Source organism: Nicotiana sylvestris, chromosome 4 (assembly GCF_000393655.2).
Source record: "Nicotiana sylvestris chromosome 4, ASM39365v2, whole genome shotgun sequence".
Classification (NCBI taxonomy): Eukaryota; Viridiplantae; Streptophyta; class Magnoliopsida; order Solanales; family Solanaceae; genus Nicotiana; species Nicotiana sylvestris.
Genome location: NC_091060.1, coordinates 97,487,702 through 97,501,826, shown reverse-complemented (window position 1 = coordinate 97,501,826; position 14,125 = coordinate 97,487,702).

Genomic DNA, 14,125 nt, shown 5'->3' with positions numbered 1-14,125 from the left:
GTCCCAATTAAGGAGAATAGTCTCAACACATCAGCGCGGGGATTTACCCCTTAATCTTTCCTATACTAGCACGTGTAGTTTCGGAGTTAGGTTATTTCAACCTACCCTTCCTAGGTGACTAAACGATACTCCCAAATCATAAAAAGGAGTTACAGCTTATTTCATATTCTTTCACACATCATTTCAATTCATTGGCACTATTGGCTACAAGTGTAATTTTCATGCTTAGCGCGATGGCCGCACTTCACAATTCATACATTCATTTCCTTTCAATGATCTTCTTAAAATGTGTAAGGATATTTTGAACATTTAGAAAAATTATATCTCCAACTCACATACATGTAAGAATTCAAAACAAATTGAGGATACGCATAAAAGAGGAGCATATCCTATACAATCGGAATATGAATCAACTTATAGGAATTTTGACAAGCTAACCATAGAAGTAGACAATAATGACGGAAATAGGAATTTGATCAACCATAGTTGAAGTTTACGAGAATATCGAGGAATCTGATTCTATAGAAAGAGATTAACCAACATACCTCGCTTGAGCCTTCCTTAGATTACTACAACATTTCGAAATTTCTAGCGATTTCAATCTATTGGAGATATAACAAAAATTATACCATAATTAGGAAAGCGTTCATGGGTTCAACTCACCTAGGTATTTCATCAAGCACTAGGCGTGCAAATTTGAATACAAGGTTCTCTTATAAAATTTCCTTCACCCCACAACCCATATCAACCAACAATTCATCCCGGGTTATTCAACAACCTCCAAGACCCTAAAGATGTATGCCATATCTTCTAATCCCCAGCTTACCTAGACCCGAAACAAACTTGCATGGAATATTAAGGAAAAGAACTTACCCGAATAGGTGGTGGTCTAGTGAGTGATTCCCTTGAATATTCAAGAGTCGAACAAGGATTTATGAGCAAAGCACTTGGGGATTCCTCCTCCCTCTCTAAAGCACTCCCCTCTCTCTAAATCTGTTGGAACCTTCTAAAATAACCCCCAAGGTATTTTTATGAAAATGGGGTCGAGTTATAAAAACATAAAATTGACACTCCGAACTCGACTCTACGGTCGCAGAGTGTACTACAGAATAGGTCTACGGTCTGCAAAAGGGACCGTGAAATGGTCCTCCAATACTAGGACGGCCTCGCCTAGTCTGTGATAGATCTGCGGTTCATAGATCAGTTATGTGACCGCATAATGTACCGTATAATCTCCCTCCAAAATTTTCTCATGCTGGTTCTGCGATAGAAGTGCAGCCTGCGAAATAATTATGTGATCGCATAATGGATCGCAAAATGACCTCCAAAAGTTGGGTTTTCTCCTGTTCCACTATGCGACAAATCTGCGGTCCATGGAGTAGTTGTGCGCTTGCATAATGGATCGCATAAACGCCATTATCTGCACACAAAAAATACTACTAACTCCACAATGCTTTGCGCAACTCAAAAAGTTCATACTGCGGCGAGCTTGAATTCTCTATACCCTTCTAACACATTAGCTTACCTCGCACCACAAACATCGAGTTCTTGGTAACATTTTACGGGGCCTTACACCTATGTACCGCTGAATTTGGATATTCTTGAGAAGGTATGGAAAGGAAAGTAGGTAACTCTCTCACATTTGAAAATCTTTGGGTGTGTTGCTTATGTTCATATAATCTCTAATGATAGAGATAAGCTAGATCCTAAAGCCAAAAAATGTTTCTTTATTGGCTATGGTGATGATAATTTTGGTTATCAATTTTGGGTTAATCAAAATAGAAAGATCTTAAGACACAGCAATGTCACATTCAATGAAAATATGATATACAAGGACAAGCTTGGAGTAGAACCAACCAGCACCAACATCAATAGGCAGACATCTAAAATAGTTGAGTTAGAAGAAATCTCAGAAAATGAAGTGGCTAGAGGGATTACAACTAAGTCTGAAATTGAATATGAAGAACCAGAAGAAGAATCTAGATCAGAGCCAAAACCAAATATAGAATCATATGCAGAACCAAATCTGGAGTCAGGACTTGAATCAAATTCGGGATAAGTTACTCCTGAACCTACATTAAGGAGATCTAAAAGAGTCATGAATGCTCCAGATAGGTTAGCCTATCTCTCTCTCTCTCTCCACTATCTACTTCTGATAGATGTTGGAGAATGAGAACATTTTTTTGAAGCAATGCAGGCGATAAAATCTGATAAGTGGAAGCTAGCGATAAAAGAAGATATAAATTCTCTTCAAAAGAATAAAATATAGATACTTACAGAATTACCAAAAGGAAAGAAGGAATACAAAACAAATGGGTGTACAGGGTCAAGGAAGAGCATGAGGGTAAGAAGAGATACAAAGCACGATTAGTAGTAAAAGGCTTTCCGAAGAAGAAAGGAATTGACTATACCGAGATCTTCTCTCTTGTAGTCAAATTAACTACTATTAGGTTGGTGCTAAGTATTGTAGCTGTAGAAAATTTGCATTTGGAGCAGCTAGATGTTAAAACTACTTTCTTGCACGGTGACTTTGAAGAAGACATCTACATGAAGCAACCTGAAGGTTTTCAAGTTTCTGGTAAAGAAAACCTTGTGTGTAAGTTGAACAAGAGTTTGTACAGTTTGAAACAAGCTCCATGACAATGGTACAAGAAGTTTGATGGATTCATGCACAACAATGGTCTCACACGATGTGAGATGGATCATTGCTGTTATATCAAAAATCTTGATGAATCCTATATCATTTTACTGTTGTACGTTGATGATATGCTATTTGTAAGATGTAGCATAAATGAGACCAACAGGGTTAAGCAACAACTGGCGGAGGAGTTTGAAATGAAAGACTTAGGACTAGCTAAGCAAATGCTTAGGATGAGGATTAGCAGAAACAGGTCTGAAGGAACCTTAAAGTTGTCTCAAGCAAAGTACATACAAAAGGTGCTAAATAGATTCAGTCTTCATGATGCAAAGACCAGAAGCACTCCATTCGGAAGCCATCTTAATCTGTCAAAGGACCAATCACCAAAGATTGTTGAAGAAAGGAAGTACATGTCCAAAGTTCCATATGCCTCAGCAGTAGGAAGTTTGATGTATGCTATGGCTTGTACTAGACCTGACATAGCCCATGCAGTTGGAGTTGTCCATAGATACATGTCATATCCAGGAAAAGATCATTGGGAAGGTGTCAAATGGATATTACGATATCTCAAAGGCACATCAGGTATGACACTTCGTTTTAAAAAGAGCAATATTATCTTACAAGGTTTTGCTGATGCAAATTTAGGCGGCGATCTAGATAGTCGAGAAAGTACCACATGCTACGTGTTCACCTTGGGTGGTACTGTTGTTAGCTGGATGTCCATACTTCAGAAAAGTGTTACTCTATCTACCACTAAAGCAGAGTACATGACAATAGCAAAAGTTAAAAAAAAAAGATGATTTGGCTCAAGCACTTTCTTAAAGAGCTAGGGATAATACATCATTACCCGTTGGGGTAGTCGCACTTTATCAAATGCACTCTTCTTTTTTACGGCGGTCTTATGACCCCTTTAACACATTGAACTGATACTAGTATCTCCTTTCGAGCGCACATGGCATGGAAAGTGTATATCACTTGCTTACAGAGAGTGAAGGGATCAAAAAAGAAAATTAAAAATTTAGTTTTTGCAAGATTTTTTATTAAATGTTAATCTTTTTACTTTTCTCTCTTTTTGTTTAACTTTAGCTCATCGTTTTCCTTTTCTTTTCCTTTTATTTTACTTTTCTTTTTCTCTTCTTCCTTCTTCTTTAATCTTTATTAACATATCCCTCCTTCACCACTTTACTACCTCCGTTTCCACCAAATCCAAAAGAATTTTTCTTCATTAAGAAAAAGAAAGAAGTAACATCACACCTCATTACTTTGATTGCTACAATCTCCACCTCATTGATTTCGAAAGAAAAAGCTTAGGAAGCTTCAACCATAAAAAAATACAGACCTAATTGAAATCCCACAATTTTGCTTTTTAAAGATCGTCCAGGAAGAACAAAGTCGTCGGTGCTTCGATTCGAAATGTTTGTGGGTCTTATTTGGTTACATATTTTAGGAGATGAAATGAATATTAGTGAAACTTAATTTATATTTATTAGAATTTTTTTCTCTGATGAGACAAATTAGCAGTGAAATTAGCCATAGAATTCCTTATCCCCTACATAAATTGATTTAAGTTTGTAAATTAGAGAATCTAGGAAGGGTGGCCTTTTGTTATACTGGTGGTTGACGGGCGGCAAGAGAAGAAAGTGAGGGCGAGGTTACGGGCTAGGGTTTGCAGGGAAGGGATTGGAAAGTATTTTGGGGATGTAGGTAGAAAATACTTAGTCTTTTTTGTCTTTTGTTTTTAGTATTTGATGTGTGTCAGGCAAATATTGGTGTGTGCCCTTACTCTCTATGTTGAAAGTGGAGTTGGCTTAAAAAGCTTGAAATAATATCATTTCAAAATTGTACAAGGGGATCATAGGACTCCCGCAAAGTAAAAAAGTACATCTGGTAAAGTGCAACAACCCTAATGGGGTAATTATGTATTATCCTAAAGAGCTAGGTAAAGAGAAGGACAATTGTGAGCTTTTCAGCGATAGCCAGAGTACAATTCATCTTGCCAAGAATCTAGTGTTTTATGCAAGATCGAAGCACATTCAACTAAGGTATCATCATTTCCAAAAGTTGATAAATGATAGAACTCTTTTCAAGCAGAAGATACCAGGATCGAAGAACCCGTTAGACATATTGACCAAAGGTATTGGTGTTGACAAACTGAAGTTGTGCACTGCCTCAATTAGCCTTCAAGATTGATAATGTGAAGGTGCCATAAGAAAATAGCAATTTTTTAAATTTTTCTTTCTTAATATATATAGGTTTGAGGGGGTGATTGGTGGGACAAACCCATGTTGGTAAATGAAAAGTCAAAGAAAAAGAAAGAAAGGAAAGATAGAAAGAGACATAAAGAAATAAGAGTCAGGAAAGGTAGGCTACCACAATATGAAAGAGAGAATTCGGCGCGCAGTTTGGGTACCGTCCTGTTCGTATTCACATTCGCTGAAACTTTTTTAAGCAGACGTTCTGGATATAAACATGCATCTTCTTCAGTTGTAATCCATCTCTCGACTTCTTCTTTCTCTTCAATTACTAAAGAGCTATTCTTTATGTGGCTATAAAGTAGACAAAAATTGCTAAACCACATAAATTTTGTCTTGTCTTATCTTGTCTTGTGCAATTTATTGCTTTCATCTTTAAGTATATTTTTCCCTTTCTATTAGCCTGACATGCTACCCAACAACTAATCCCATAGGATATTCCATCCTATAGAATATCCTACCATTTTACCAAATGACCCATGAGTTCTTTCTAAATTTTCCTCTTGTTCTTTCTTTCGAATGGATGGAAAGGCTGATCCATGTATGAAAATAGAGTAAGAATACTCTAAGAAAGTTAGCTTATTGTAGTACGAATATTTTCTGAGTTATAATAGCTAACATTGGTTATAGTACAAAAGTTTTCTAAGTTGTGTAGCTTGGCAAGCTGTCCCTTATGGGTTGTTGAATCCAGCCCCTTTGTAGGAAATTTTTTGCGACTATAAGCAAATTAACTGTTAGTGTAGCTTGGCAAGTCGTCCCTTATGGGTTGTTGAAGCCAGCCCCGTTGTAGGAAAACTTTCATACATATGGTTTAGTTTGCTTTATTGGAGTATCTTGCTTTATTCCTTATACTATGGCAGATTGGTTTATCTGTCATGCCTTCTTGTTCCTCACCTACTTCGTATATTTCTGGGTCTCTTGGCTGGTTTACAAATATTGGGTGATCATCATCTTCGGAAGAGTGTTGTTGATTCAATGGTTGATTGAGAGCTATCTTCCATTGTTTCATCGTCTGATGAATTTAGAGATTCCGACCATGGGGCATCTTCTTCTGATATGTTTCTTGGCTGGGAGACATAGAAGTCTGGAGCCTTCTGGTCATAAATCATCAGATTTTGGGGGTTAGACCCTTTTGAAATTTTAAGGGTTGGGTGAAAGAAATATGATTTTGTGAGGTAGTTGGAAAAGTAGAAAAGGTGTAGTCCAACGTTGGTGGGTAATAAACTTGTGACTGTCACACATCCTTTTTTCCGAGGGGGACAGGAAGTTTTTCCAATTTAAGTGACATTATTCGAAATGAGATTATTTATTTTATTTCAGAGTCGCCATATGGAATAATTTATGGTGCCCTAAGTCACCGGTTTATTTTAAATCCCAAACCGAGAAAATTTGACTCTGTTTAAAGTCTGCAAAACCAGAAGACCAGGTAAGGAATTCTGTTAACCTGAGAGAAGGTGTTAGTCATTCCCAAGTTCCGTGATTTTAACACGGTCGCTTTAATTATACCTAACTTAATTAAATTATTTTAGTTACGTGTTTTAGAACCTATGTGCATTTTATCATTTACCACTTTTAATTATGGAGTTTATGGATTTAATCTTGAAACGGATAACATGTGTGTAAACCCGCTTTATTTGGGGTGCTTAAATCATGTCACACGTACATGTACACAATTAATCATGCTTTATTAGTTTGGGATTGTTTGGCCAAAATTGTGCGAATGCATACTTTGATTTATCTTTGGGAATCATAACCATGTCACGCGAACGTGTACACAATCTCGATGAATTGATTAATTAGGGTGTGCCTAAAAGCATACTAACATATTGATTTTAAAGTTATGAGGCATTTGTCTTATTATGGAAAACTTGACCAACTTTATTCAAAGAACGGGCCTTCTGAATATGGAAATTTGGTCTTGATCTTGGAAATTCGGTCAGTTTATTAGAAGAACATTTCATCAAAAAGAAAATTGTTCTCAAGCTCACTTCTCAATCAGTGATTTAACCAAACAAAAACTTATGAGTCAAAATTCTTTTAACTACTATTAATAAACAAACAACAACCCACATTATCAATCAATGACCCAAATTGTCATTCAATATACAACAAAATCAAATGGCTCAATTCCAGCATAACTGTTGTATTTGTTTTTTTTTCATTTAACAAATAAAAGAAGAGATGAAACCATGAATATTTAAGATAATTTTCTAACAAACATGCTGAATATCCCAACTCATAAAAATGGAAACATGTTAAAACAGAGAAGAAATCAGAATATACACAAACATAGTAATGTGGTCACGTTTAGTTCAAGCTTGATAGGAGCTAGCGCAGAATAAAGTAATGTTGAAGATTCAAACTTAACAATAAAAAAACGGACTTTAGTGAAACTTGACTCGCCGACTCGGCCACAAAACTAGAAATCACAAACGAGCAAAATTGACGGAGCTCATCAAAATTTCAGCCAAGCAGCAACAGTAGCAGCGAATAGCAAACTTTCAAACTAATTTATCTTCCCTCGAACTCCTATTTCACTTTGGCTTTTCTGAAAGTTTCCATTCCCATATTTGACTTTGCAAAAAAAATTATATTTTTTTTAACTTTAGAGGGGCGGCTAAGTGAAGAAGTGTAGGGCTGTTAGGGTTTTTCAATTTTGGGGAAGGTTCTTGTTTGTTCTGGTGTGTGTGTGTGTGTGTGTGTGTGTGTGCGCGCGCGCATTAGTGATGAAGGTGAGAGTTGAGAGTCGCCGTTTTTGGATTTTTTAGAAAGGGGGATGGGTTCTTGTTTGTTTTTTTTGTTGAAAAAGAGAGGAGAATGGAGCCGTTGTTAGTGTTTTTAGGGAGGGAGTCTATTTTCTCTGGGAATTGGAGATGGGGATAACGGCTGAAGCTTTCAAATGGGGAGAGGATTTCATTGTAGCAATAGAGGGAAAAGAAAAAAAGAGGTGCCACTGGTGTGGTCTTCAATGGGGGAGGTAGGGGAGGTCCAATATTCTCTTCTTTGTTTTTTTTTTGGGGGGGGGGGGAGGGGGGATCGTTTTTGTTCTCTTGAAGGGGAGGGGATCCAAAATTAGGTCTAGGAGTTTTTGTGGGAAGGGGATCAGTTATAAGGAAGGGGGAATCCGGTTGGGCTTGGGATTTTGGGCCGTGAAATTGGGCTATAGATTTTGCTTGGTCTAGTTAAGAATGTTAACAACCAAATCCTTCTTTTGTTTTAATTGCTAAATTAACCACTTTAGATAACACACCTAAATTGAAACTAAATTTGTAAAATTAGCGTGTTAACTATCATTAACCAATTATTTAACTAAAAATGCATGTAAATTGACTAAATTATTATTTTATTATATTTTTTTGGTTGTGATTTTCATTTATTAGTCTAACAATTAAAGAGTCATTAATTCCTTAAAATACAAATTAAACCTAAGATGGCATGAAATGAAATTGTGACAATTTTTTATGATTTTAAAATATTAAACATGCATGAAAATGCAACTAAATGAATGCAATCAATTTAAAAGAAAATCCTAAAATTCCATAAATTCAAAAATAAATAGGAAAAAACTTTTTTTTTCTGTAGGAATGTTTTTCTGTGAGGCAAAAATTACGTGCTCACAACTGTCCCTCTTTGCTTGAAAACACAAAGAGTTTTCGGCAAAGATAAAATGAGCAATTACGAGCGATTCTTTCCCATTTGGATATTCCATGGGAAGCATATGAAATTTTTTTACCGAACCTTGCTTCGGAGGTTGCCTACATATCCTTGGCTATAAAGAAATCAGGTCAGTATAGTTCTGAGAGTTTTGGTAGCTGGGACTACTGAATAGCTGTGATTTCACTGTTGTTGATACTGTTACTGCTACTGAGCTCCTTATTACACCAAAATCAAAATGAAAAACTAAACTAACTAAACCTATCAGCTACGGGTTACAAGATTCCTATCTATAAACCTTCTGAAGTTTGATCTTGAGTCTTGGTTGGTTCTCTATGCAGACTTTGATTTGAATCTTGATGCTTGTTATCAGCAAGTGTTGGTTCATTCTTCTTCAACTTTTCAGATCAAGGCGGGACATGTAAAGTTTGTGACTTCAATCATGCCTTGAGCAGTCCACATCTTTTCTTCACTTCTGCACTTTGAGTTCACTTCTTTTTCTTTTCTTCTGGATTGAGACTTCTTCTTTTGGTCGTCTCGAACCCGGGCCTCGAGGTAAAACCTGCCCAGGCAACAAAACAAACAAACGAACAAAACTTTTCTGCCCCAGGTTTCGCTAGAAAAGTTTCATGAGTTATTGGTAACAAAACTCTATACTACTTCATTACTGAAATAAAAGGTCGAGATTGTATATCCTGGAAAAAGAGACTAGAGAGTGGTGACCCTATGTCTAGAATGAAATCAACTGGGGAGTGGAGACCCTATGTTGGAAAAGTGACTAGGGAGTAGAGATCCTATGTCTAAGATAAAATCAACTAGGGATTGGAGACCCTATGTTGGAAAATCATCAACTAGGGAATGATGACCCTATGCTGGCATCAACTTGGGAGTAGTGACCCTACATTGGCATCAAGTTATGTTGGCATCAGGTTAAGCTGGCATCAACTAGGGAGTGGAGACCCTATGTTGGCATCAACTAGAGATGGTGACCCTATGTTGGCATCAGGTTATGTTGGCATCAACTAGGGAGTGGAGACCCTATGTTGGCATCAACTAGGGAGTGGTGACCCTATGTTGGCATCAGGTTATGCTGCATCAGGTTTTGATAACATCAACTAAGGAATGGAGACCCTATGTTGGTATCAACTAAGGAGTGATGACCCTATATTGGCATCAGGCTATGCTGGCATCAACTAAGGAGTGATGACCCTATGTTGACATCAACTAAGAAGTGGTGACCATATATTGGCATCAGGTTATGCTGGTATCAACTAGGGAGGGGAGACCCTATGTTGGCATCAACTAGGGAGTGGTGACCCTATGTTGGCATCAGGTTATACTAGTATCAGGCTATGCTAGCATCAACTAGGGAGTGAAGACCCTATGTTGGCATCAACTAAGGAGTGGTGACCCTATGTTGGCATCAGGTTATGTTGGTATCAACTAGGGAGGGGAGACCCTATGTTGGCATCAACTAGGGAGTGGTGACCCTATGTTGGCATCAGGTTATGCTGGTATCAGGTTATGCTGGCATCAACTAGGGAGTGTGACCCTATATTGGCATCAACTAGGGAGTGGTGACCATATGTTGGCATTAGGTTATGCTGGCATCAACTAGAGAGTAGAGACCCTATGTTGGCATCAACTAAGGAGTGGTGACCCTATGTTGGCATCAGGTTATGCTGGCATCAGGTTATGTTGGTATCAACTAGGGAGTGGTGACCTTATGTTGGCATCAACTAGGGAGTGGTGACCCTATGTTAGCATCAGATTATGCTAGCATCAGGTTATGTTGGCATCAACTAGGGAATGGGAACCCTATGTTGGCATCAGATTATGCTGGCATCAGGTTATGTTGGCATCAACTAAGGAGTGGTGACCCTATGTTGGCATCAACTAAGAAGTGGTGACCATAGTTGGCATCAGGTTATGCTGGTATCAACTAGGGAGGGGAGACCTATGTTGGCATCAACTAGGGAGTGGTGACCCTATGTTGGCATCAGGTTATACTAGTATCAGGCTATGCTAGCATCAACTAGGGAGTGGAGACCCTATGTTGGCATCAACTAAGGAGTGGTGACCCTATGTTGGCATCAGGTTATGTTGGTATCAACTAGGGAGGGGAGACCCTATGTTGGCATCAACTAGGGAGTGGTGACCCTATGTTGGCATCAGGTTATGCTGGTATCAGGTTATGCTGGCATCAACTAGGAAGTGTGACCCTATATTGGCATCAACTAGGGAGTGGTGACCATATGTTGGCATTAGGTTATGCTGGCATCAACTAGAGAGTGGAGACCCTATGTTGGCATCAACTAAGGAGTGGTGACCCTTTGTTGGCATCAGGTTATGCTGGCATCAGGTTATGTTGGTATCAACTAGGGAGTGGTGACCCTATGTTGGCATCAACTAGGGAGTGGTGACCCTATGTTAGCATCAGATTATGCTAGCATCAGGTTATGTTGGCATCAACTAGGGAATGGGAACCCTATGTTGGCATCAGATTATGCTGGCATCAGGTTATGTTGGCATCAACTAGGGAATGGGAACCCTATGTTGGCATCAACTAGGGAGTGGTGACCCTATTTTTGCAACAGGTTATGTTGGCACCAACTAGGGAGTGGTGACCATATGTTGGCATCAACTAGGGAGTAGTGACCCTATGTTGGCATCAACTAGGGAGTGGTGACCCTATGTTGGCATTAGGTTATGTTGGCATCAACTAGGGAGTGAGAACCCTATGTTGGCATCAACTAGGAGTGGTAAACCTATGTTGGAAAAGACGCAACTAGGGATTAGAGACCCTATGCTACCATGATTTTGAACTTTTCTTCTTTTCTTTCTTTTCATTTCATTTTTTTCATCATCATTTTCATTTTTTTTATTTAATAAAATGAGTAAAAATGCAGGAAAGAATTTGGAGAAGACTTCCTTTTTGGATTGATTATTGTTGCAGAGCTATTTTAGTCTCTACGCGATTTCCTTTTATTGCACCTGCTTCTTGCAAGGTTGCTTTGAATTACACCTGTTTTTCTGTTTTTCAAACAAAGAACAATTTGTCAGTTCGAAACAGTGGTTCGTTTGTGGCCTTGGGCATTTCAGTCACTTGATCTCGGGTCTTTCATCTGCAACTGGTCGATTCCTGAATACCGATTGCAATTCTAACCCTGGAGAACCTCTGGCTTTTCCAGACTTTGCCATGATGGTTGATCGCGTGGGATTCAACCTTTTTGACTTTATTTTGCCTTTGTAGGCCTTTCACTTCTGACTTGTTTTGTCATTTTTTTCCTCTTTTTTTTTTTCAATTTTTAACTTTGGAGCATTGGGGAACATTTTGCTCCTCAAACTTTGCTGCAACGGCTAGTCGCGTGGGACTTAACCTTTTCCAATTTTATTTCGCCTTCATAGCCCTTTCATTTCTGGCTTCTTTCTTCCAACTTTAATTTCAGAGCATTTGGGGTATCTTGGCTTTTCAAACCCTGCCGAGATGGTTAGCCACATGGAACTCAATCATTTCAACTTCATTTGCCTTTATAGGCACTTCAATTAGATTTTCTCCTTCCAAGAGTTTTGATTTCGAAGCATCGGCTGCCATGGCCAGTCGAGGTCGACTTGATGCCCCTGATGAGGCTGGGTGCCTTTTTGTGTATTAGCTTGTATCAAAGGAGAACCCTGTAAATCAGTCTTACAATCCTTTCTTTATCTTAGTTTCGGAACAAAGTTAGACCGAAAGGAATTCAAAGAAAAATAAACAATGGAAAGGACAATGAATTTAAACAAAAGGTATCCCTTTCGGGGAAACGACAGAAGGACTTATCTGGAGTACATGACATGCCTTTATGACTGGATGTCTTATTTGTGCAAACCGTCCGACTCTCAGAAATTCATCACAACCTTTGCCTCGAAATCGAGAAACCTTGTACAGGACTATGTCAGTGTCAGTGACTGAAGATCCTCTTTTTCGATCAGTGGTGCTCTTTGCGGGTTTTCACGAGATGACCTCTCTCATTTCTCTTCTCACCATCGCCTTGTAGTGATATTTGCGAGTTTTCACTAACAAGACTTTCATTTTAGATTCTTTACTTACCATCGTCTTACAGTGCCAGTGGGAGTTTTCATCGATAAGACTCTCTCATTTCATTTCTCTCATTTGGTTGTATCAGATCCAAGTATCTGTATCCTCCAATTCTTGAACATTCTCGGTGATTGATCAGAAGGACTTGAACAGGGGTTTGGGGTAAAAAGCATTTGGATTGAATTACAACCTTGGAACCTTTCAGGCAAACCCATCGTCGAACCATTGTAACTTCTGCCCCAGTTTCAACTTTTGGGGGAATTTGGATTTTTATTTTGGTGTGAATGAACCCCAGAGTGAGGTTGCCTATGTATCCTTTCAGAATCAAGTCGAACGTAGTTCAAGGAACTTTATTTTTTATTTTCTTTGTTTTTCTCTTTTCTTTTGTGTTTTTTTTCTCTTTCTTTTTCCTTTCCTTTTTTTCTTTTTTTTTCTTTCATTTTTCATTTCATTTTCTTTTTATCTCTTTTTTGTTGTTTTTTTTCAATAACACTTTCAAGTTCCAAAGAGGGTAATCAAAGAAAGGTAATCGGCTCAAAGGGTTTGCAAAGGATTGAATATTTGGATAGTGAAAAAGAAAGTCATCTTCATCCCAACCAGAGAACATTATTGTTATATAGAGAATCCAACATAGTACTTTTTGACTGCACTTGCGTTGACAGTTGTTTCAGGGACATTTCCTTCGATGTGTCCCAAGTACAATGTTCTCTTTTGGTAGTACTCTTGTTGCAATGTATGGACCTTTCCAATCTGGAGCCACTTTTTCTTTAGCTGTTCCGATTCATTGTTTTATTTTCTTAAACTTATCTTCATTGCAATCTAATTCTTGATTCATTATTTCGAGGTCTGACAGCGTTTTAGGATCCGGGCATGAGGTCTGCAAGCATGTCATGTTATTTAAATCTACATTTAATAGAACTAAAAAGAGAATAAGAAAAGTGACAATAAGAAAAGAGACATTCCTGGGCAATGAAATGAATTTTTTTTAATTTTAAAGATAGAAGGGTTTACATAGGAAAGTAAGACAATAAAGTAAACCATCCGGATCACACCCTGAGATAATTCGGACGCAGAAAGGATCGCAAGACTGGCTACCGAAACTCCCGTCTGATAGGAAATTTTCAAGTTTGGCGACCGTTTTTTAGTTTTTCTTCTTCTCGGCAATGGCCTTCAGTGCCGGATCAAATTCCTTATCTTCGCAAATCATTCTGACTACTGGCCCATTGTTGTGAGCTGGCAAGGGATTGTTTGTCACATCTGGAGCCTCCTCGTCCTGAAAAATGATTCTTTCGGCTTCAATCAAATTTTTAATTGCCCTCTTGAGGGTCCAATAGTCCTCTGTACTATGTCCCACTACTCCAGAGTGGTATTCACATCTAGCATCAGCTCGGTGCGAGGGGGACTCGAGGTTCGGCCGGTTCGGGGCCACTGGCTGCAACAGACCTAGCCTGATTAGCTTTTCGAACAAGCTTGAATATGATTCACCAATATGGGTGAACTGATTCT